The 24,946-nt window shown below is 36.3% G+C and overlaps 1 long non-coding RNA gene across 1 annotated transcript; it reads right to left on the bottom strand.

Moving 5' to 3' along the window:
• Positions 1–1,920: 1,920 nt before the first annotated feature.
• On the bottom strand, positions 1,921–24,882 carry LOC134760019 (uncharacterized). Its single transcript, XR_010136931.1, has 3 exons — positions 24,760–24,882; positions 23,709–23,870; positions 1,921–2,351 (listed from the first exon to the last, which is right to left on the bottom strand). It is a non-coding gene; the product is annotated as an uncharacterized LOC134760019 (long non-coding RNA).
• Positions 24,883–24,946: the final 64 nt, after the last annotated feature.

The following is a 24,946-nucleotide window of genomic DNA, read 5'->3' as shown; positions in this document are numbered from 1 at the left end:
TCTCACTCATAAGTGGGAGTTGAACAAAGAGAACACATGGACACAGGGAGGGGAACATCACACACCAGGGCCTTTCGTGGGATTGGGGGCTGGGGGAGAGACAGCATTAGGAGAAATACCTAATGTAGGTGATGGGTTGATGGGTGCAGCAAACCACTATGGCACATGTATACCTATGTAACAGACCTGCACATTCTGCACATGTACCCCAGAACTTAAAGTGTAATAAAGAGAGAGACAGAGTATTTCCTGTCCCTTGGAAGGAAATTTCCTGTCCCTTGGAAGACTTGCTTTTAGGATACTGCCACTATGCCATGGAGAACATAAGATGTTCTCTAGAGATTCTCATTTGGAGAGGAAGTGAGGCTCCTGAATGACCGTTATGGCTGAGTTACCAACTGACAGCATCCATCAACCACATCTGCGAGCTGTCTTGAAAATTATACCTGTAGCCCCAGTTGAATTTCCTCAGCTGACCTGATTGACATAGACAGAGATGAGATTTTCACACTGGGCCCTGCCCAAAGTTCAGTTTCAGGAACAAGATAAATTATTTTGTTTTAAGCCATGAAAGTTTAACAGGACAGTTTGTAATGAAGAAACAAATAATAACAAATGATCTATCAAGCTAGAGAAAGATCCCATTTCATTTTGCCTTACTTCACTAGTATTGCAAAGGGAAAGTGAGAAAGAAAAAGAAAGACAGAGAGAGGGAGAGAAAGAGAAAATTGAGAGAAAAAGAGAGAGACTCCAAACAAAATGATTATGTCTCAAAAGAAAAAAATTTTCATCTATTTGTCTAACACACACACACGCGCACACACAAAGACACACACACCTCTATTGCTTGGTATCCCACCCTATTTTGTATCCCTGAGGATTTATTTGAGTCCTTGAGAAAGCCCCTTATGAACATTAGAGCTCCTCTTAGGGTTAGTGGGGAACGGGTATAACTGAGCTTTCCCTATAGACTGGAGTAAATGTGCTAAGCCAGAATGTCTTCTTCCTCCTCCTCCTCTTCCTCATCTTTCTCCTCTCCTCCTCCTCTTCTAAATTTAAATAGTCTATATATGATTTTTATTTCTTATGTAATTGAGTTCCTAAATGTGTCCCAGGCTTAGTTTCTTCACACTCTTAAAAACCCACGCTTTCAGAAATCCTTAGGTTCTGGAGTCCCCTAGTCTTGGCTGGATATCTTCTTGTACTATTTGCTATTTTTATGGCATTTGTCATTTACTAGCTGAATTAGTTCATTTCCTCACTGCTATGAAGAAAAACTGAAGACTGGTAATTTATAAGGAAAATAGATTTAATTGACTCGTAATTCCACTGGCTGTTAAGGAAGCATGATGCTGACATCTGCTCAGCTTTTGGGGAGGCCTCAGGTAATTTACAATCATGGCAGAAGGCAAAGGGGGAACAGCCCTTCACCTGGCTGCAGAAAGAGCAAGAGAGAGAGATGGGAAAGGTGCCACAAACTTTTAAACAACCAAACGTCATGAAAACTCAATCACAAGACAGCACCAAGGGAATGGTGCTATTCCATTTATGAGAATTCCACTTCCATAATTTAATCACCTCCCACCAGGCCCCACTTCCAGTACTGGGGATTACAATTCGACATGAGATTTGATGGGGTCAAAGATCCAAACCATATCATTAACCTTTTCTGTGAATCAGGTTTTAAAAAAAAATCTGTTAATAATGGCACCTATAATTTGCTGTAAGGATTTGATAAATTAAAATTATTTGTCAATAACAAAAATGTCCATGAAAAACTTGATTGAAAGTTAAATAAAATCCTTCTAAAGCTTCCAGTAAGCATCAGTTAATAAAGGGTAGTTTCTATTTCTCTTACTGTTTTTGTTAAAAACAATATCTTCTACACGTGAGTAATGGGAAAATGGGACAACAATGTGATTTGTTTCAAATAATTTATTTTTATGCTGGCATTTCCTACTTTAGAATAAATGAAAATATAAATTATTGAATCTGACAATAAATCATATTATTTATAAACAAAAGCAGAATGGAAGATTAATTTGGATTCAGATATTAAGAAGACTGAATAACTGATATGAAATATTCCTACACACTAGTTTTAAAATGATGTCCTACAAGGCAACTTTAAGGGTTTTTTGAAATGACATGTTTATGGTAGACAAATGTATCATATGCTCTTATGAATATTCAATATGTCGGCAAAAGATCCAACTCTAAATTTTCATGTTAAAGTCAGCTTCCTAAGACCACTCTATGTATAACCGTGTTACACAGGTTTCCCAGAACAGACCTTGAAGTGGAGGATTGCAGGCAGAATCTTTGTTGTGGAGTGCTCTTGAGATACACACCTGTAAAGAAGAGAGAAATGCAGGATTAGACAGACGGGGAAGCTGCCAAACAATAAGGTGACAATGGAGGATTCTGCTGCTTCTATAAACAGCTCTGGACTTAAAACGAGCCTTCACATTGTTCCAAATTGAGTTATAAGAGTTCAACTTTGATATTCCCAGCATAGGACAACAATGGACCTCAGGATGCATCCACACAATGGGCATACTCTTGACTATGCAGTTTCCTGTGGTTGAGGGCAATTCCTAATTGAGTGATGAAGCTGTAAATGGTTTTCCTCATAAACTGGGAAATGGTTTTCTTGGAGGCCCCGAAGAGGAAAACTGACAGAGTATCACAATAACAGCTACAATATCCTAGATCTAAAACAATTTTAAAGCATTTATTAGAATATAATAGATCATTTATTCTTTCAAAACACGTTTACAAAAACGTGTTTTGAAAACATTAAATATCTTTGATATAGTTTAGTAGGAAAATACTCAAAATCAAAATTGTAAAAACAATGTGTTTCTTATACAATTAAACTGCATTTAAAGTAGATGGCAATGTGATACAAATCTTGAAAAGTTTTTCTTTTCTAAAACAAGGGTCCCAATGATGTACTATACCATAATTAACACTGAAATTCTGGGAACTACTTTATCATTTCCAGTCACCATAGTTGCAAAGCTGGGAAGTAAGCACTGTACATAAGATGATTGATTTCCCCTGGAATACAACAGGCTGAAGTTCCCTTCATTATACAAATTAATAAAATTCAAACTATATAAAATATGTATTAGTTGTTGATGATTAATTCATCTATATCTGGGTACCAAAGGTCTGGGCTACTTAAACCGTGTACATTCAAAATTCTAGATTGGGAAAAATTGTAAGGAAAACCTGAAGCTTTCATATAGTGTGAAAATTATTCAGCACATATGGATAATTTTTGATGTTTGAAATAAGCAGAAGGATCTCTAATAGAGATGACTTTATGACATTGTTTAGGAACAGCATAAAAATAAACATTTTAAAGTGCTGTTATATAAAGATAAAACAACAGTTATTTCTCTATGTTTTGAAAGCTAAAACTAAATAAATGATAGTAGGAGCAGAAGTGCTTTGTGTTACAAGTGCTTCTCAAGCACTTACAATTAATACCTTTAATGGTGGAGGGAAAAAATACTGCTTCAACAATATAAAGATATAGCAGTTCAAAGTGGCAACCAAGCAAGATGTTACTTTGAAATGCCCTGCTTTAACAGTATACCTGGGGACTCTGCATTCTCCTCTAAACTGGGTTTAATATAAAGGAAATCCCACCACAGCTGTCTTCAAGCTTTCTAGTAAAATGGCCCTCCAGAAAGATGACCTTTGGTGTTAACCCCTGTCAAAATGACAGCTCGCCAAATGGAGAAGTCAAATCCCAGAAAAAAACAATAGAAAGTTTCATAGAAGTTAGCGAAAAAAATAAAATTTTGGGTGTTAAATGATTCTCACATATTGAATATCATTTTACTTCTTTTCTCCAACAAATCTATTCACCAGTATCATTAAAATTTATGACTTTTATTGTGGTACAATGCTATCCTTTCATAAATGTACTTCAATGAAGTAGGATTACTCCTGTATATTATTACTATGGATACTACAGTCATGCTTTCTTTGTGCTCAAGTTGCCATGAGCTAAAGCCTTATTTAAAAAGGTAGATCTATTTCTAGGTATCTCTACTCCTATATTTTATCAAATATGTATGTATGTATGTATGTATCACAATATCTAAATATTAGCAAGCTTATGAGACAGTGATATTGATAACAATATCTTCAGTAGAATTAAGTTTTATCTTCTTTGAGATCAGAAAATAAAACCATGTTAGATTTAGCTTAGAACATGCATACCTAAAAAAGATTGCTTAAATTAGCTTATAAGTGAGAACTGTGGTAAGTATGTTAAGCAAACAACTTACTGGATGTTATTTCTTCCATTCTGTGTACTCTTAACTACCACACATCATAAAGTCCTAAGAATCTAGTTTGGGAAAGTACAATAGAAGACTGAAGCAATTATTTAGATAATTTAATCTAAAAAAACCCATCATTGTGCCAATTCTTTGCTATTTCAAGGATAATAAGATCAATGTTTTCCATGATTATTGTTAGTATTATTTTATCATTAATTTTCATTAATTTATCATTTATTGAATACTTTCTTGACAATATCGATATATCTTAAAATCCTCCTAAATTTCACACGTGTAAATTCTGGATATTACTAAGCTGACCTAAACTACATGTCTCCGAAAAGAAAAACTAAGGTGACGATACAGTTAAAACCAAATTTTAGTTTCAGATTCTAAGTAAATAATGTATAAATTTGAAAAATAGCTATGTTCTTATATAATTATAAAATAAAAATGTTATTTCTATCTAAATTAAATATACAATGTATTAATCTAGATTAATGAACATGCTCCAAATACTTTGAACCAAATTACTATTTCCCATCTATTACAACATATGATTCCCATGTATTACAACATACGATCTTTACTACTTTGTACATAAGTGTATTATTGAAATGTAACTATTATGTCTCCTTATATTTTCTTTGTAACATTTAAAACATTCTCATTATTTTAAAGAAATGTATATGCTAATACTTATGAAAAGGCTTTTTTGTGCCTGAGATTTCTATAACTGTGAAAAGCATAAGGGAGAATTTCCTTTCCAAAAACATAGATATTAATGAAGTTGTTTTCTGAGGCCTGTTCTTTGTAACTGTTTTCTAGGTGATGGACTATTTATCGACTTGCTCCATAATCCGTTTGGAGTTAAAGAGGACCACAGAAACTGCACCTCCAGGTGTCACAGGTTACAAAACTAATAACTAAAAAAAATTTAAAAACTTATCTCAGATTCCCTCCTGGAGTCTACTGCCTTGTTTATACAGTTGGAGGACAAAGTCAGCCACTGCCTGAATTCATATTCTGCACTATGCGATTCAGGAAACAGTGAGTCCAAGCATTTCTTACTCTTAAAATTGTGTTCAATGTTTGCAGTTACTTTCCTATCCCTGATATTATCAGGAAAGGGGCTGCAATTTCCTTTCTACTTCTCTGAGTCAACTGCAGAGTCTCAGATGTTTTCACAGTTGAGACAAGAGAACAAGCAGCACCAATGAAAACCACGGGGTTCTATGGAGGCATCATGGTGCAGTGAGTAGAAGCATGCTGCTCTAGCTGTATCTCCTGGGTTCAAATCCTGCCTACACGGCATATGGTGCATTAACGGACAGCTGACCACAAGAATTTCTATGCTGGTAAAACAGGTTTACAATAATGCCAGTTAATCTAAAGATGATTTAAGTGAAGACTATTTGGTATTTTTCAAGGACTCAATAATCACTAACTGTGATCATGATCTTCCCCTTACCTACTTTCAATAAGTAAATAATTTACATTTATTAAACAAAATAAATTTAATCTTGCTTTTCTGAAACAACACAATTCTATTTCAATTTTCTTTACATAGAGGGAGGATCTCACCGCAGATAAAGATGTATGTATATTTTTTCTCCACTCAAAATTATGCTGAGACTCAAAAACAGAAATATCTAGTACGATATCAATTCATATACCAGTTATGTTTAGAGGGAGTTGGGCTAAACATACAGCATTCATTTAAAATGAAGGCCTCCCGTCATACTTTGCTGATGGTATTTAAGTATTGAAAGCCAACTTTTTCTGCCTGCTTACTATTATGTCATAGTAGCATGATTTCCCAGATGGCAGAAACTTTGCCTTTTTGTACATAGCTAGGCATTTGATGCTTGTAACAGTGACTTCTCAATAATTATGCATTGCCAGGAAAGATAATTACTTTAAAAATTTATTTAGGAAATTATTTAGCAAATAGTAAATAAATAGTACTAGTTGGTTGCTATTATTTCTGAATATCTTCAGTTTCCCTCAATTTTCTCATCTGATAAATGGAGATACATATTTCACAGCAGCATTGTGAGAGACAATAGAGTCAATATAGATAAAATTCTCCAAAGACCAAAACTTTATCTAGCTCATATGTTTTGCATGAGTATTCATTTTTTTAATTACTGTATCTTTTTAACTCATTATGACTAAAATTAAGTATTTTTTTTCTCTTTCAAGACCTTATGCTTCTCCTATGTTTCCAGTATGCTGGACATCAGGTGTGGGTAATAATAGTACCATGCTTTTCCTTTGGAGACTCCAAATCCTCAGTCCAAATGACTTTATTCCACCTCTAACTCCACAGATGCCATGAAATCCAGACCTCAGTACAGACAGTGACTTCCACGAACTTAGCTAAAATTTTTGGACCAAGTTTACTCCTTCTGGATTCTAAATGGATAGGGTAATGTTGCTGTCTCATGAAGCACCTTCTGAGCCTACTGAAGCAGAAGCCGATGTTGAGGCAGAACTGAAAGATGCAGAGGCAGAGTCCGGATAACACTGTCTGAACACCTGAAAAGATGTTGAACACTGATGAATTTTACTGTTCTGTTTTAGCCCAAGGTCAGTAAGCATCTTCTGTAAAGGGCTAGATTGCAAATATTTTACGTTTTATGGAACGTAAGGTTTGAGTGCAACTATTAAGCTCCAGTGATGGATATGGCTGTGTTGCAATGAAACTTGATTTACAGAAACAGATGGCAAGATCAATTTGGCCATGGATCATAGCTCATTGACTCCTGCCTTTTCCTGACAAAGTAGAGTTTCTTTACCTGGCAACCAAAGCAGTTAGTGTTAACTAATACCCCCTGTATCAGGCACTGGGTTAACAAATTTTTAAGCCAAAAATTTGAAAACTAATCATTTGTACCTTTTCTCTGTTCCCTTGCAGCATAAATACAACATCAGGAAGTATGTTTCTCTCAAATGATTCCTTGGTCTATTTACTCTTTCCATTCCCACCTATAACCTGTTATTTCAAATCACAATCATTTCCTGCTTAACATTCTATAAAAACTTTTTACATATTCGTTTGAGTCCAGGATTCCTTTCAATTCTTTTTCACACGGAAGGTCTTATTGTGCTATCCTACCTTGTTTTAACCTGAATTGACTCTCCCTTAGCTGAGAGAGCCAGACAAACTCCATTTTGGCTCCTTCACTTGCAGCCTCTTACCCAACCCCCTTCCTCAAGGACTTAACTTGTGCAAACTGACTCCCAGAACATCAAAGAACTCAATTAGCTGATAAGATACTGTGGCACGCTATATCTGCAGTTCCCAGGAATTCGCCCGGCTGATAGAACCCAAAGCCCCCACATCTATCACCTTGTGATGGATTTAAAGCCCCTGCACCTGGAACTGTTTGTTTTCCCGTAACCATTTGTCCTTTTGACTTTTTTGCCTGTTTTACTTCTGTAAGATTGCTTCAGCTAAGCTCCCCCCTCCCCTTTCTAAACCAAAGTATGAAAGAAAATCTAGCCCCTTCTCTGGGGCCAAGAGAATTTTGAGCACTAGCGGTCTCTCGGTTGCCGGATAATAAAGGACTCCTGAAATCGTCTCACAGCGTGGCGTTTCTCTACAACTCGCTCGGTTACGACATTATGATATTTCCACAATACATATATTGGCATGCCGTGGTCATATCCAGCGGATTGTTTATGAACCTTTGACATAGATAATGTCTCCTGTCATAAAATGCATATTATCTGACTTGTTTATTAAATTGTATCTTTTGTTTCTAGAATATAAATTATGTGAGGATCAGAGCAATTTTTTTTGTTTACAGTTTTCTTCAATTGTCTATACATGTGGTTGATATAATGTGAATAACCCATATGTATTTCTAAAAAGAAGGCCAAATGACTCAGCAGGGAAATTAAATATAAAAATAATGCATTTTTTTCTGAATCAATACAGACTTAAACCATATAATAAACTTCTGCTTTTAGAAAACCATTAAGGTCTATAGCACATATTTACTATTCTATGGTAATCTCTTAGATTTATCTCGCACCAACATACTAAAATTTTAACGGAATAAAAACACAAAAGAGGTTTTCAAAAAATATTATTTTCATATACCTAGTTTTCCAATTGTCTTTCTATTCCTGTTGGCTCTTAAAATTTACTTATTATTCAATGGCCAGTTCAAGTACAGATTCTCATTGTCTTTCTAATTTATTTCCTGTAGGGCTAGTTTGTTATTTTAGACCCATTTTCTGTATCACACATTTTTATAGTTCATATTGTATGTCAATTAAATTGTTGCAGATTCTTCCTATGTGCATGTCTTTGATGCACATGTACAATGAATGTTCCCAGAAAGTATTAATAAAGAACACATTTTCACCTCTTTTTAAATCACCAATTTCAGTACAAAGCAGTGTACACAGAAGATATTCACTAAATTCTTACTAAATGAGTGAATTTCATAGGAAACTGGAAAATGGATGATCATAAAATTACATCTGGAAGGAAATCAAGCCCAGAAAATTTATCTGATGACTGCACACACAATTTTTGCTAACATTATGCTGAAGGAAACAAGTGTATTACAATAACATGAAACATAGCAGATGGTTGGTTTACACTTCACATCATTCACTTGGTATTTTGGTGTGGAGAAATAATATTTGATCAAAACTTAATAGCATTTAAAATTGTCTTTATTTGATCTTTATTCTAACTAGTGATATGGATCACACAAAAGGTGTTTAGGCTCTTTCTTCTATGGCATGAGAATATTTTTTAAAATATATTTAGCTACTCAAAAAGTACAATGATATAAACAGAATATGGAAAACTCAGGAGAAAAACAGGAATTATAATTAATGACATAATATACACCAAAGATGAAGTGCCAATCTCAAATCATTTTTTAAAACATGTGGTCTGAAATATTCAAAACTGACTCTAGAAGAAATCAATACTAAAATATTTGTCATAAAAACAATTAATGAGAATGTTATCAAAGAATTTCATCAAAGAATTCCTCTAATAAAGTCCCTGGGCCCAGAATTCATAGTTCAGAAAGGAAAAGAAAGAATGCATAATTTCCTTAATATATAAATTGATTCAAAACAAAAACACAAAAAAACTAGAAATTACTCATACAAAACTAGCATAACCTCAAAAATAAGTGTACCTGAGTATGCTTATGCACACATGAGGGCATATGTGTACGTGTGTGTGTGTGCACACCTCACATGTGTATGCACTACACACACAAGGTGAATTCTATTTAAAAACATAAATGCAGTATATCTAGTAACAGAAAATAGCAGAAATTAAATCAACAAGTAATTATCTCAGGGATGTAAGATTCTCATTACTATATACATATCATAGATGTATGTGATCTGTGATCTGTGATCATTTGACTGGGGGCACAAAAACAAATGCTTAAATATTTCAGCATAATACAGCACTTACATCTGTGTGGTATAAATAATATTGAATAATATCATTGATTTGAAAGACCAAATTTGGCTGGGCGCAGTGGCTCACGCCTGTAATCCCAGCACTTTAGGAGGCCGAGACGGGTGGATCACAAGGTCAGGAGTTCGAGACCATCCCGGCTAACACCGTGAAACCCCATCTCTACTAAAAATACAAAAAATTAGCCAGGCATGTGGCGGGCACCTGTAGTCCCAGCTGCTCGGGAGGCTAAGGCAGGAGAATGGTGTGAACCCGGGGGGTGGCGCTTACAGTGAGCCGAGATGGCACCACTGCACCCTAGCCTGGGTGACAGAGCGAGACTCTGTCTCAAAAAAAAAAAAAAAAAAAAAAAAGGAAGACCAAATTTAACAAAATCTGAACTATAGTGCATATAATTAGTCCTCCTCTTTCATTATTTAATTTTGGTATTCCATCATTATTGTCTGGTTTGAATTAACATGGTTATCATATGTTCAGATAAATATCATATTTCTATAAGTATAGGCAGGGATCCTTAAATTGGTAAAACATTTTACTCTTTTTAAATGTTTCTTTGTAATTCCCACTTCCACCCATCTAGTCTTCCATATAAACTTTAGAAAGAAATTACTAGGTTTCAAAAAGTATCCTAGATGGAACAGACTGATATTGCTGTGAATTAACAGTAAAGGCCAGGCATGGAGGCTCATGCCTATGATCCCAGCAATTTGGGAGGCTGAGACAGGAGGATCACTTGAAGTCAGAAGTTTGAAACAATCCTGGCCAAATGGTGGAACACTGTCTCTACTAAAAATACAAAAATTAGCTGGGTGTGGTGGCACGTGCCTGTAGTCCTAGCTACTCGGGAGGATGAGGCAGGAGAATCGCTTGAACCCGGGAGGCAGAGGTTGCAGTGAGCTGAGATGGTGCCACTGCAGGCTAGCCTGGCGAGAAAAAAAAAAAAAGAGAGAGAGACTGGAAAAAATTGAGGTCTTTAAATATTGACTTATGCCACACATTAAAAGCAATTCTCTAATTTTTTTCTTTTACATAGTTCAGCAAATTTTAATAGATTATATTCCATATTCCAATATATTTATTCCTAATTTATTCCTAGGCAATTTGCATGTAGACATAAATATCCTCTGTAAAATGAATTTCTTATATAATTTTCATTTTTCTTTTGATAATGTATAAGAAAGATGTTATTTGTTTTATGCTGACCTTACAATTAACCATGTTCTATACATTCTTATTAGTTCTTTTTTTTTTTTCTTTTTTTTGAGACAGAGCCTGGCTCTGTTGCCCCAGGTGGAGTGCAGTGGCGCGATCTCGGCTCACTGCAACCTCTGCCTCCCGGGTCCAAGCAGTTCTCTGCCTCAGCATCCAGAGTAGATGGGATTACAAGCACCCACCATCATGCCTGGCTAATTTTTGTATTTTTAGTAAAGACAAGGTTTCACTATCTTGGCCAGGCTAGTCTTGAACTCATGACCTCATGATCCACCTGCCTCGGCCTCCCAAAGTGCTGAGATTACAGGCTTGAGCCACTATGCCCGGCCTAGTTCTTTTTATCTTAACCATATCATTATGACTTCTTCAATACATAAGAATCTAGATTCTTTCTGCTTGATATTCACTCTTTCATGTATTTTCTAGTTTTATTGCTCTTATTTTATTGAAAATCATCTCAAATTTTGCATTGAAAATTAATTATAACAGGCATCCTAGTTTCCAAAATAGAAGATATCTTTCTAATGTTTTGCTTTAAACATAATATACAATATATTTCTCATAGATGTGCTCTACCCAAACAAGAACTTTCAATCTTATGGTTTCTAAGACTTATTATTAAAATTTGGAGTAAATATTTATTTTTTAGTGTATTTTTCTAAAACTGTGGAGGTAACTGTATAATCCTTCTTCCTTAATCTTTTAATATGACATGTTTACATAAGTTTTTTAAAGTTGTATTATCCTTGAGTTCCTGATGTAAGTGTTTTTGTAATAGAGTAAAAGCCTTACTGAATTTAAAATTTTCATTTTGGCGTAATTTCCAACTTACAGAAAAGGTGACTTCATAATACCAATAATTAGTATGTATCAAAAGTCCCCAACTGTAGCATTATACTATAATTGTTTATCATTGTCTTTTTCCTTAAAAGACTCAGACCTTGTGTTCCTTCAAGGCATTCTCTTAAAGTTGTACTTGAATCAAATAAAAAATTCACAGGGAAGTTGGAAAACCCTTCATACTGAAAAATAATGATACTACTATATATCACAATTTGTGGGACGCAAGCATAGTAGTATTTAAAAATATTTACAGTCTGGTGTATTGATCCTAAAAAAGATAATGCAAAATCAATTATCTAAACATCCACAATAAGCTACAAAAACAGATTACATTAAAACTAAAGGAAGAAGAATGGCAAGAGCAAATATAAAAGTAGAAATTAAGGACAGAGAAAAATACAAAGAAAAATTTTTCTGTGAAAGATTAATATATTTGTTTGACACATGGTAAATCTAATAACAAAACACATATACACACACCAATATAAGGAATTTTTAAAACAACATTAGTTACAGAATGTACAGAGGTGTATGGTTTATTTCCTAGATAGCTTGTGTTTTTCTAAGTGTCTCATTTTTGTTTATTTCTAACTTAATATGCTTCGTGATCAGAGAATGTACTTTCTATGATACAAAAAGTTCAAATATATTGAGACGATGTAAAACTCATCATATATTCTATCTTGTTAAATGTTTGGTAATATTTACCAATTGAAAAATATATATATATTTTGTTAATTGGTTATAAATGTCAAATATTTATTTCTGTTTTATTTTTTAACTCTTCTTTTTTCATACTCATATCTTATTCATTTGATCAAGTGGTGATGGAAAGATGTTAAATTGTCTTTATTTTATTTTAATAGTTTTTAAAGGGAAGAGGTGGTTTTTGGTTACATGATTAAGTTATTTAGTAATGGTTTCTGAGATTTTGATGCACCCATCACCCAAGCAGTGTACGCTGTACACAATGTGCAGTCTCCTTCACCCTCCTACCACCCTTCCCTTCAAGTCCCCAAAGTCCATTACATCATCCTTAGGATTTTGTGTCCTCATAGCTTAGCTCCCATTTATAAGTAAGAACATGCAACTGTATGATTTTCCACTCCCAAGTTACTTCACTTAGAATAATGCAGGTTGCTGCAAATGCCATTATTTCATATTTTTTTCTTTTCTTTTCTTTTCTTTTTTGGAGACAAAGTTTCACTCTTGTTGCCCAAGCTGGAGCACGATGGCACAATCTCGGCTCACTGCAACCTCTGCCTCCCAGTTTCAAGTGATTCTCCTGCCTCAGCCTCCTGAGTAGCTGGTCTTACAGGTGTCTGCCGCCACGCCCAGCTAATTTTTGTATATTTAGTAGAGACGGGGTTTCACCATGTTGACCGGGCTGGTCTTGAACTCCTGACCTCAGATGATCCTCCTGCTTCGGTCTCCCAAAGTGCTGGGATTACAGGCATGAGCCACTGTGCCCAGCCTATTATTTTATTTCTTTTTATGGCTGGGTAGTATTCCATGCCACATTTTACCTATTCATTGGTTGATGGGCATTTCGATTGGTTCCATATTTTTACAATTGCGAACTGTGCTGTTATAAACATGCACGTGCGTGTCTTCTTCATATGACATCTTTTCCTCTAGGTAGATACCCAGTAGTGGGATTGCTGGATCAAATGGAGGTTCTACTTTTAGTTCTCTAAGGAACCTCCATACTGTTTTCCACAGTGGTTATACTAGTTTACATTCCCACCATTAATCCAAAAGTGTTCCCTTTTCACCACATCCATGTCAATATCTATTATATTTTGATTTTCCAAGTATGGCCATTCTTGCAAGAATAAGGTGGTATCTCATTGTGTTTTTAACTTGCATTTCCCTGATAATTAGTGATGCTGAGTGTTTTTCCATATATTTGTTGACCATTTGTATATCTTCTTTTAAGAATTTTCTATTCATGTCCTTAGCCCACTTTTTGATGGAATTTTTTTTTTTTTTGTCTTGCTGATTTGTTTGAGTTCCTTGTGGATTCTGGATATGAGTTTTTGTCAGATGTATAGATTGCAAAGATTTTCTCCTACTGTACGTGTTGTCTGTTTGATGATTATTTCTTTTGGTGTGCAGAAGCTTTTTAGTCTAATTATGTTCAATCTATTTTTTTTTTTCGAGAAAATCTATTTTATTATCTCAGCAGCTGCCATCTTCACATAGATTACTACTAAAACATTTTGGTTTACAAGGTAACTTTTCAAAGTTTCAGATGCACAGATATGTTCACTAGTATTTGGTGATCAAAGCCAAATACAACAGCTACAAGGCATTTACACACACTAGTAGAATAAAGAATTTTAACTCTATAGCAAATATGCATTTTTAAAAACAACAAAAAACATATTCTAAAATTTAGTACCTTAGCATTTTAAAGAATGGAGTCAAAATTTACATGTAAATTATGATTCATTAAAAAGTAATCAATTTTTGAGTGAGTATGATACTAGCCGGAGGAAGATGACTAAGCCAGAAGTATTACTAGATGATATTAACACTAGTAAATATAAAGAAAAAACCCTTTGATTAGCCTAATCTCCTAACTTCCTTGATAAGTTTGAAATTATCACTTTTCTAGACCTGTGGAGTCTACTTGCACTCTATGAGACATGTTTAATGATTCCACATTATAATGTTTGAACACATTTAATTGTTCCTACTCCTCTACTTTACTAACTTGATATGAGGATTTAGTGAAATTATACACTATCTCTATTTTCACTACTTAAAAATTGAGTAGGATATAGTAATACAAGGAGATGTTCTAGAGGGATTCATTATTTAATGTTTTTAAAGTCCTACACAAATGCCAAAATCATTACATTGTGCATGCTGGCAAGTGGCTAGGGTTTAGGAGATAATGCAAGAGCACACATAAATCAAAATTTCAACATGAACGACCTTCTTTTTGGACCAGGGAATGATTAATCACATCACTGGCATTGTGTATGCAGGTTCTTGTTCAATAAGTAAGAGTTGACACCCTTAGGTTGTACCTTCAGCCCCCTCCCTCTGCTTTCACACAGAGGTGGCAGGGGGTTGGGGGAAAGCTAGCAATTCTGTGTTATTGCGGCATTATTCACAATAGCAAAGACTTGGAACCAACCCAAATGTCCAACAATGATAGACTGGATTAAGAAAATGTGGCACATATACAGCATGGAATACTATGCAGCCATAAAAAATGATGAGTTCACGTCCTTTGTAGGGACATGGATGAAATTGGAAATCATCATTCTCAGTAAACTACCGCAAGAACAAAAAACCAAACACCGCATATTCTCACTCATAGATGGGAATTGAACAATGTGAACACATGGACACAGGAAGGGGAACATCACACTTCGGGGACTGTTGTGGGGTGGGGGGAGGGGGGAGGGATAGCATTGGGAGATATACCTAATGCTAGATGACGAGTTGGTGGGTGCAGCGCACCAGCATGGCACATGTATACATATGTAACTTACCTGCACGTTGCGCACATGTACCATAGAGCCTAAAGTATAATAATAAAATAATAATAATAATAATAATAATAAAAAGAAAAAAATATATATATACCAGTTACTGAGTACAGGTAATAAGTAACATCAATGGCATTGTCATCAATCATAATTATTCATTACATTTTTGATTGGCTTTAATATTTAATATGAATTTTATCATAGTTTATTCCACTGCTATCATATTTATTAGTTATTATTACATAGAATGTTTAATAAAGAACAGCAGTCATGTTCAATCTATTTATCTTTGTTTTTGTTGTGTTTGATTTTGGTTTCCTGGTCATGAAGAACCAAGCCGATGTTTTCACTGTTTTTTCCAATGTTAGCTTGTAGAATTTTTATGGTTTATGATCTTAGATTTAAGTCTTCGATCCATCTTGAGTGGTTTTTTTGTATAAGATGAGAGATGAGAATTCAGTTTCAATCTTCTTCATGTGGCTTTCCAAATATTCCATTACCATATGGAATATGTCTTTTCCAAACTTTATGTTTTTGTTTGCTTTGTTGAAGATCCGTTGGCTGCTAAGTGTTTGGTTTCATTTCTGGGTTCTCTATTCTGTTTCATAGGTCTATGTACCTATTTTTATACCAGTACGATGCTGTTTTGGTAAGGATAGTCTTGTAAAATAGTTTGAAGTTGGGTAATGTGATACATCCAGATTTATTATTTTTGTTTGGTCTTGCTTTGGCTAGGCAGGCTCTTTTTTTGGTTCTATACGAATTTTGGGATTTTTTTTCTAGTTTTGTGAAGACTGATGATGGTATTTTGATGAGAATTACATTGAATCTGTATATTGCTTTGGACAATATGGTCATTTTCACAATAATGATTCTACCCATCCATTAGCATGAGATGTGTATGTTATCTATTTGTTTCTTTCGTCAGTGATATCTCAGCAGTGTTTTGCAGTTTTCCTTGAAGAGATCTTTCACCTCCTTGGCTTTGTATGTTCCTAAGAGATACAGTTGCAGTTTGCAGTTGTTGTAAAAGGGATTAAGTTCTTGATTTGATTCTCGGGTTGGTTGTTGTTGGTGTATAGCAATGCTAATGATTTGTATATATTGATTTTTTGTGTCCTGAAACTTAACTGAATTTATCAGATCTAGGAGCTCTTTAGATGAGTCTTTAGAGTTATATAGATACACAATTACATCACTGGAAATCAGTGACAGTTTGACCTCCTCTTTACTGACTTGGATGCCCTTTATTTCTTTCTTTTGTCTGATTGCTCTGGCTAGGACTTCCAGAACTATGGTTAATAGATGTGGTAAGTGGGCATCATATTCTCACGGGGAATGCTTTTAAAATTGCCCTGTTCAGTATGATGTTGGTTGTGGGTTTGTTATAGATGGCTTGTATCACCTTGAGTTATGCCCCTTCTATGCCAATTTTGCTGAGAATTTTAACCACAAAGGGATTCTGAATTTTGCCAAATGCTTTTTCTGTGTCTGAGATGATGACATAATTTTTGTTTTTAATTATGTTTATGTGATGTATCACATTTATGACTTGTGTATGTTAAACCATCCCTGCATCCCTGGTATAAACCCCACTTGAAATCTTTAGATTATGAATTTGGCTGTTCTTTTTTAGCTATGTAAAATGTTACTTTATATAATTTGAAGTTATATTATTAAGAGCATATGCATTTCAAATTGTTTTGTCTTTTAAATGAATCAATTATTTTATCATTATAAAATGTTTGTCTTTCTCTTTTGTACTGTTTTTCCTGTGAAGTCTACTTTGGCTGGTATTCACATTAGAATTCATATGTTTTTATAACACTGGAACTTATTGCAGACACATGGCATAATAAGGACTAGGTTTGCACTCTTGCCTTAAATAAACTAAGAAATTTTTGATAAAATATACATATCAATGGTCTTCAGACAGTGAACATCAGATAGTATAGGACAGTGACCTCGAGACAGGGAAAACGAAGGTATGAACTAAATCATCCATCCATCTTACTGCCTTTGTTGGACACAGAACAATTTTTCTGAGATTGGGTCAATAGAAGTATAATCACAAATACAAGCAGATGGATATAGCACATTGAAGAGATACTAAATTTTTTATGCACAAGAAACTATCAAAATGAGATAAATTTACATTTAAATCTTTAATTCATCTTGAGTCAATTTTTTGTATATGATGTAAAGAAGGGGTCAGTTTCAATTTTCTATGTGGCTAGCCTCATATCCCAGCATCGATTATTTAATAGGGAGACCTTTCCCCATTACTTGGTTTCATCTGGTTTGTCAAAGATCACATGTTTGTAGTTGTATGGTCTTATTTCCGAGTTCTCTATTCTGTTCCTCTGGTTTATGTGTCTGTTCTTGTACAAAAACCATGCTGTCTGGCTTACTGTAGTCCTGTAATATAGTTTGAAGTTGAGTAGTGTGATGCCTCCAGCTTTGTTCTTTTTGCTTAGGATTGCCTTGGCTATTTGGGCTTTTTTATGGTTCCATATGAATTTTAAAGCAGATTTTTCTAGTTCTGTGAAGGTGGTCAGTAGTAGTATAATGGGAATAGCATTGAGTCTATAAATTGTTTTGGGCAGTATGGCCATTTTAACAATATTGATTCTTCTTATCCATGAACATGGAACGTTTTTCGTATTTGTTTGTGTCATCTCTGATTTCCTTGGGCAGTGGTTTGTGGACTGTAAAAACTCTGGAAGACCACCTAGGCTATACTACTCAGAACACAGGCATGGGCAAAGATTTCACGATAAAAACACCAAAAGCAATTGTGACAAAAGCAAAAGCTGACAAATGGGATCTAATTAAATTAAAGAGCTTCTGCACAGCAAAAAGAAAAATAAACTATCACCAGAACAAACAGATACCTACAGATGGATAAAATTTTGGCAAAATATGCATCTGACAAAAGTCTAACATCCAGCATCTACAAGTAACTTAACCAAATTTACAAGAAAAAAACAAGGCCATTAAAAAGTGGGCAAAGGACATGAAGAGACACTTCTCAAAAGATGACATACATGTGGTCAACAAGCATATTTAAAAAGTTCAACATCGCTGATCATTAGAGAAATGTAAATCAAAACCACAGTAAGATGCCAACTCATGCCAGTAAGAATGGCTATTACTAAAAAGTTAAAAAGCAGATGCTGGTGAGATTGTGGGGAAAAGGGAACACTTTACACGGTTGGTGGGAGTGTAAATTAATTCAACCATTGTGGAAGACAGTGTGGTAATTCCTCAAAGACCTAAAGACAGAATTACCATTCGACACAGCAATCCCATTAATGGGTATATGCCTAAAGGATTATAAATTGTTCTATTGCGAAGACACATGCATGCATATGTTCCTCACAGCACTATTCACAATAGCAAATACATGGAATTAATCCATATGTCCATCAATGATAGACTGGATAAAGAAAATGTGGTGGTACATATACACCATGGAATACCATGCAGCCACAAAAAAAAAAAAAAAAATGAGATAATGTCCTTTGCAGGGACATGGATGGAGTTGGAGGTCATTATTCTAAGCAAACTAAAGCAGGAACAGAAAACCAAATACTGCATGTTCTCACTTTTAAGTGGAAGCTAAATGATGAGGATACGGACACAATAGAGAGAAACAATACACACTGGGGCCTATCAGAGAGTGGAGGGCTGGGGGAGGGAGAGGAGGAGGAAACATAACTAATGGATACTAGGCTTAATACCTGGGTGATGAAATAATCTGTACAATCAACCCCAATAATGCACGTTTACTTATGTAACAAATCTGCATATCTTACACATGTACCCCAATCTAAAAATAGAAGTTTAAAAAGGAAAAAAATGAGTTAAATCATTGGAAAATTCTTTCCAATCAAATTACATACGGCAATGTGTTAAGATCTACTCACTTTAAAGAGCTCTTTTACTCATCTGACAAGCATTTAGTTTAAGTGTTCTATTCGCTAGGCAATAGGAACTAGAGGCTGGAAAAACAGTGGTGAAAAAACGCCCATGCCATTAAGAAATTTATGTGTGTGTATGTGTGTGTGTGTATATATATATACACACATCATATGTATTTATTAGAACAAATTAAGACATTATTGAACAATGGTGCACATAGCAATTAACAATAACAAAAGGCTAAAATACAAAATTATTAAAATAATAATAACCCAACAATTTTTAAATTGGGAGGCAATATAAAAAGGTATTGAAGAGATCCAAACGTCAAAATGTGTGTGCGTGTGTTGGGGGGGATAGAGTTATGGGGTAATAAATGTTTATAGATCTTTGTTTCTCTCTTTTTTGTTCTTTGCAATCAAACTTAAGTTTTCTTCAGTTTAAAATCACTTGTTACAATGATATTCTTTAGCCTCATGGTAATCAGAAAACAAAATTCAGTAACAGACACCCTAAAAATAATAGACACGTAAAAAGCAAGGAATTAAATCACACTCCCAGAGAAAATTACCTCACTATAAATACAGACAGGAAGAAAGGGAAGGAGGGAGGAAAGGAAAGGAAGAAAGAACGAAGGAGAGAGAGAAGAGAAAGAGGAAGAAATGAAGAGAGAAATAACAAAAGAAAAAAGAGAGTAGCAAAACGACCAGAAAACAAGTAAAAGTGGCAGTAGTATGTTTTTACCTGTTAGTAATAACCTTGAATATAAATGAATTAAATTCTCCAATTATGACAGAGTAGCTGAATGGATTTAAAGACAAGATCCAACTATATACTGCCTACAAGAAACTCAGTTCACCTATAAAGACATACATAGACTGAAAATGAAGGGATGGTAAAAGATATCCCATACCAATGGAAACAAAAAAGCAAGAGTAGCTATACTTACGTTAGATAAAATAGAAAGATAATTATATCATGAGAAAGAAATCAGTACAGCAGTATCACAATTATAAGTGCAAATGCAACCAACACTCAAGCACCTAAACACAGAAGCAAATATTAACAGACCTTAAAGGACAGATGGACTGCAATACAATAATAGAGTACCTCAAAACTCAACTATAATCAACACTCCACTATCATCAATGAACAGATCATCCAGACGACAAAAAATCATCAGTTAAACTGTAATCTCTACTGAACGGACCTAACATTTACACAGCTTTCCACTCTGCAACTGCACAATGCACATTCTACTGAGTAGCACATGGATTATTTTTCAGGACAGACTATGTGTTAGGCCAAATAACAAGTCACAGCCCTTTTTAAAAACTGAATTCATATCAAGCATCTTTTCTGATCACAGTGGAATAGTACGAGAAATCAGTAACAGGAGGAACTTTAAAAACTGTACAAACATATGGAAATTAAAATACATGTTCATGAACAATGAATAAAGAAATAAAAAAGAAATTAAAAATTTATTGAAATAAATAAAAATAGAAACACAACATAACAAAACCTGTGGGATGCAGCAAAAGCAGTTCTAAGAGGAAAAGTGCATAGCTATAAACGCCTACATCAGAAAAGTAAAAAGATCTCAAATAGCCAACCTGACAGTACACCTCAAGTAATGAGAAAAACAAAAAAATCAAATGTTAAAATTAGTAGAAAGAATATCAGAAAGATTAGAACAGAAATTTTACAAATAGAAATACAAAATACAAAATACAAAAAAATACAAACAGTCAATGGAACAAAGAGCTGGGGGGTTTTGAAAAAAAAATCAAAATTGACAGGCTTTAACTAGACTAAGGAGAAAGAAAGCCGAAATAAAATCATAGATAAGGCTCGGCATGGTGGCTCACACCTGGGATCCTAGCACTTTGAGAGGCTGAGGCTGTTTGGATTACTTGAGGTCAGGAGTTCGAAACGAGCCTGGCCAACATGCTGGACTCTCTCTACTAAAAACACAAAAAATTACCTGGGCGTAGTGGCAGGTACCTGTAATCCAGCTACTGAGGAGGCTGAGGGAAGAGAATGGCTTGAACCCAGGAGGTGGAAGTTGCAGTGAGTCAAGATCATGCCACTGCACACCAACCTGGATGACAGACGGAGACTCTCTACGACATGCTTGAACTTTCTGACTTGTCCTATCTTTCCCTATTTCCTAAATAATTAGTCATTCTACTTTAGGACAAGAATTTGCCATACAAGATCCTTTCTCATGTAACATTTCTTCATAACATTTCTAACATAAACACATCTTCATATCCACAATTTTCTTTGTATCTCTCCTCCTCCCTACTAATTTCTTATGCCCACACAAATCGAAAAAGATCAGGTAATACAAGGCCAAACAGTAGAGCCTTAGATTTTCAGAGGGACCTGTCTGCTTACAGTTCTTGGGATTCCATGAGGAAAAGAGGTTTCTCTTAAAAGAGGGTCTGTGGCACCTTCTGTTTTTCCCATGGAGTCTCAGGCTGTTAGAAATTATCTCAGGTCCTCTCATGTGGGCATCGAGAGTGGCAACAAGACAGACTAGGAAAGTAATTCAGACAACTAAGAAGAAAAAGAAAAACTTAGTACTATCTTTATTGTAAAGACAGATAAACTGAGACACCATGCAGTTTAAAATTTTATGTTCACATAGTGTAAGACTCCATAGCTCTCTCTTTTAATTTTAACCATCCTGTAATTCTGCTGACTCTATGCCTGTCACTGATTCACTTGTGTGGTAGCTCGTGGGCCCCTTAGAGCTTGGAACCTGGGTTTCATTTCCTGCTCTACAGCTATATAATTTAACAATTTTTCTCCGGATTTGTTGGATTCTAACGGTATATATCCCAAATTTTATTAATATTACTGAATATTAATGGAGGCTGTGATATCTGTAGTCTGTAGAAATATTAAACAACCTACAAAGGACTATATGAGGTTAAATAGTATTAATATTTCTATATGCTTTAAAACATTGAGGCAATGTATTGAGAAACACACCTAAGAAACTGCAACCAATCCACTCTGGACAAAAATTTAGACACTATATCTTCAATATAAGCTATCTAGTGGCATTTTTACATATCCTTACACATATCAACAGTATTTTACATGCTCATAACCTTAAAAATAAAAAGTGTCAAAATTACAGACCTTATGCATTTCTGTGGGCTTGAAAAATGATACAATATAGATTGTTTCTTTCAAGTAGTCATTAAAATGCATAAACTTCTAGAGTAATCACTAAAAAAAAGATTTCATACCAAAGGTAGTAATACCAGAAATAAAAAAGGGCTCAACACTGCAGGTTCTTGAAGGCAAAAGTCAATGAAGACTTTGTTTTGGTTGTGAATCTTGGCCTTAAAACATTATCCACATAATCCCCCCTTCCTTTTCCTGTTGCGAAAATGTGATGAACCAGATTTGCTCGTGCAGATGACAATACTCTTGAAAATAGTGGCAGAGAAATAAAATGAAAGGAATACAGTTCACTTAATGATCTCATAAATTGGAACTAGTTACCCCCCTGACTCTTGCATAGCTCCAGACTATGTGAGAGAGATGTAGTGGCTGTTTGCTAGCAATATTTTATTTGATGCTTCATTTTTGATTCCTTGAATAACTACTTACAACATACTAACAGGATCATGAAAGCATAGCTATTCAAGTAACCAAATAATTATGCAATCAATGTTTTTCCTCATCCCTAAAGCATAGTAATGGACTGATTATTTTAAGAATACAACTCGGTGACAAGTAGTTTGTGTTTAACTCAGTTTTGGTTTGTTGTTTGTTAAGGCCATTGCTTAGGATAATGAAAACAAGAAGAGGAGAAACAAGAATATAAATAACAAATAGAAGCAGCAGCATAAGAAAATGAAGAGGAACAAGATGATGATTAGAAGAAGAAAAAACAGACTGAAAGAAAGGAAGAAGAACAGGTGCGGGAATTAGAAAGCTTATTATGATACCTTATTTCCCCTCCCGATTTATGAAATTTGAAAATATTTCAAGGCTTTTCACAACAAAACCAAGCTACTTTTAGCTTTGGTGTATCTTTTAGCTTTGGTGTATCTTTATACACCAATAGTCACCCCCTAAATTTTGTTAAGAATAAGACAATGTTGCCACTCACACCTGGCCCAGGCACCAGCAGGAGGAGGGCACCTCCAGATTCTGCAGGAGAAGGAGCAGGACTCCTCCTTGCCCTGGCTGGGCCTCCACAGCTGCCACCTAGGCCGCGGTACAGCACCCGCAGCTGCCTCCCCACTTCAGGCCGGGCTGGGCCCGGCGGGCTCCACAGCATTCCCACTCTCACTTCTCGGATCCAACACTTGCTGCTGCTGCCACCACTAACGCCAATGCCAACACGACCACTGCTGCTGTTGCCCTCAATGCACTGGCCCACCCTACAAGCCTCCTACCACCTGGCCCCCGCAGACACTCTCCTACCACTCCACCACTACGGTCAAGTTGCAGTCTCTGTCTCTGCCACCAACTGGAGTGAGGCGAGCCACAGAACCATGCCATCTGCAGGCTCCAGCCTCCAGCGTGCAACAGATGACTCTTCCATCTCCTAGCTCGAAGCATCTGGGTGGTAAAAGCCAGAAGTGCCTAGAACAGGATGCAGAGAGTGGTAATGTTAGAGGCTCACCTTGTCATGCTGGCCACTGGGTGGCAGGGGCTGGTTTCAGCAAACGCACAACTGGGAACTGGGGCGGGTGTGACTGCCTTTGCCGAAACCGGCCCCTGGCTAGGTCCAGCTGGCCAGGAACTGCTGGGCCCACCCTGGCTGCACTCCTTGGTGAGCAGAAGCAGCAGAAATTCAGACCCAGCCAGCTCTCTCCAACCAAGTGCCAGTTCCTGTTTCTGATGCCTCCACCCACAGGGCCCTGTTGCCCCGTGGTGCCCGCTACTCCGTGCCCAGGGGTCCCAGACTGTCTCTGCAACACAGTGAGACGGTGCAGGCCGGGGAAGCATGGCGGGTGTGGGGGCCTTACTGTGCTCAGGATTCCCAAGGAAACATTGTGCGCCTGCCACGCTCCAGCACGAGCAAACAGAGGTTGCCCTCTAGGATCTAGAGTCTCGTAAGAGGAGGACGGCTCCTTCCTTGGAGACCACAGCTATCTCTGCCACGTCCGTAGCCCGCTGCCAGAAGCAGCAGTACAGTGCAACCCCCAATAGTGCCCCCCCACCGGCATGCCACAGGGCACGTAAACCTGATAGTGCCCCCAAACTGCCCCATTGCCCCCAGCACTGTGGTAGTGATAGCCAAGATAGTGCCCCCAACCCGCCCCCCTGCCATGACAGTGCAGGAGCTGAGAGCACCCCAACCCTCCCCCCAGCTGGCGGTCAGCCCCCTGTAGCACACACAACCACCCCCACCACCAGGCAGTATAGCCCCCGCCAACTCCACCAACCCACATCCCCGATACCCCCACCGACAATGTGACCTTGATAGTGCTCCTATTCAGGGTAGTGCATCCCTGGATAGCTCACCTACCCTGCCACCTTTTCACCATGCTGGCCAAGATGCAACCTCCGTCACCTCCACCAACCGCAGTGAGGCGAACCTAGATCCCACAGGCTCAAGCCTCCAGCTCGGGGTATGTGGCTCCCACTTCCTGTTCTCTAAGCTGAGCTCCCAGCTTCGATTCTGATTGGATGAGAGCAAATCTTAGGCCAACCAA

This window comes from Pongo abelii, chromosome 15 (assembly GCF_028885655.2).
Source record: "Pongo abelii isolate AG06213 chromosome 15, NHGRI_mPonAbe1-v2.0_pri, whole genome shotgun sequence".
Taxonomy (NCBI): Eukaryota; Metazoa; Chordata; class Mammalia; order Primates; family Hominidae; genus Pongo; species Pongo abelii.
Note: the sequence above shows the minus strand (reverse complement) of the source record. Positions and strands in the feature narration are given on the sequence as shown.